The sequence below is a fragment of the Drosophila melanogaster genome, chromosome Y (genome assembly GCF_000001215.4).
Source record: "Drosophila melanogaster chromosome Y".
Lineage (NCBI taxonomy): Eukaryota > Metazoa > Arthropoda > Insecta > Diptera > Drosophilidae > Drosophila > Drosophila melanogaster.
In genome coordinates this window covers 87,912-88,684 of record NC_024512.1, presented here as the reverse complement: position 1 = coordinate 88,684, position 773 = coordinate 87,912, and the positions used below count along the sequence as shown (strand labels likewise).

Here is a 773-nt window from a genome sequence, read left to right as displayed (position 1 = left end):
TTTTGAGGAAAATGAGGTTGCAGTGACAGTGAATTCGGACCAGATTTAAGCGTGCTACTTTTTTTCCTACGGCTAGAAGAGTTGGTTTTGGGGGACACGTGGTTCCAACAAGACGGTGGGACAGCACAAACTTCAAGAGGATCGATGGGTGCTTTGAGAGAGAGCACCTTATCTCAATTAGAGGCAGATTTGGAATGGCCGGCACGATCTCCCGATCTGTCCCCTTGTGATTTTTGGCACGACAAACGGCAGAAATCGGTTTACGTCAGATTTCATCTTAAACAAAATATAAATAAAAACTTTATCCATTCATCTACATTATAAAAACAAGTAAATATTTTCCGATGCCTATAATAGTTTTTGCTGAGTTCTGAAAAAAGGATCTCAAAAACTTTATTTAAAGAAAGATTTTTGAATTTCCAGAACCAGAAGTACCTCCAAGGAAAGCTGAAGTTTTAATCATTGAGGATAAGCAGTCAAAAGAAGCAGCCAGTAAGAACCCAAGTGCAGAGATTCCAGAGGAAGACCAAGTTCCTCACTACAGGATGAAGAGGTGTCACCGGCAGTAGAGGCCTAGAATTATTCGGACCGGCAAGGCAGGGCGACCAAGGAAAGAAAATAACTATGTCAATGCCATGGTCAAAGCCGAGATTTCGACTCACCAAAAATATAAAAAAGCGTTACATAGCCAGCAAGATACATTTTGGAAAGTAACCATTAAGTCTAAATATGACGCGGTTTTTACCATTAAAAGGGATGGTGAAGGCGATCCC

At 40.9% G+C, this 773-nt stretch overlaps 1 protein-coding gene across 1 annotated transcript in view; it reads left to right on the top strand.

Moving 5' to 3' along the window:
• Window positions 1-773, top strand: part of kl-5 (male fertility factor kl5) — a gene marked incomplete at both ends in the record, with an annotated part of 115,237 nt that overhangs the window by 48,802 nt on the left and 65,662 nt on the right.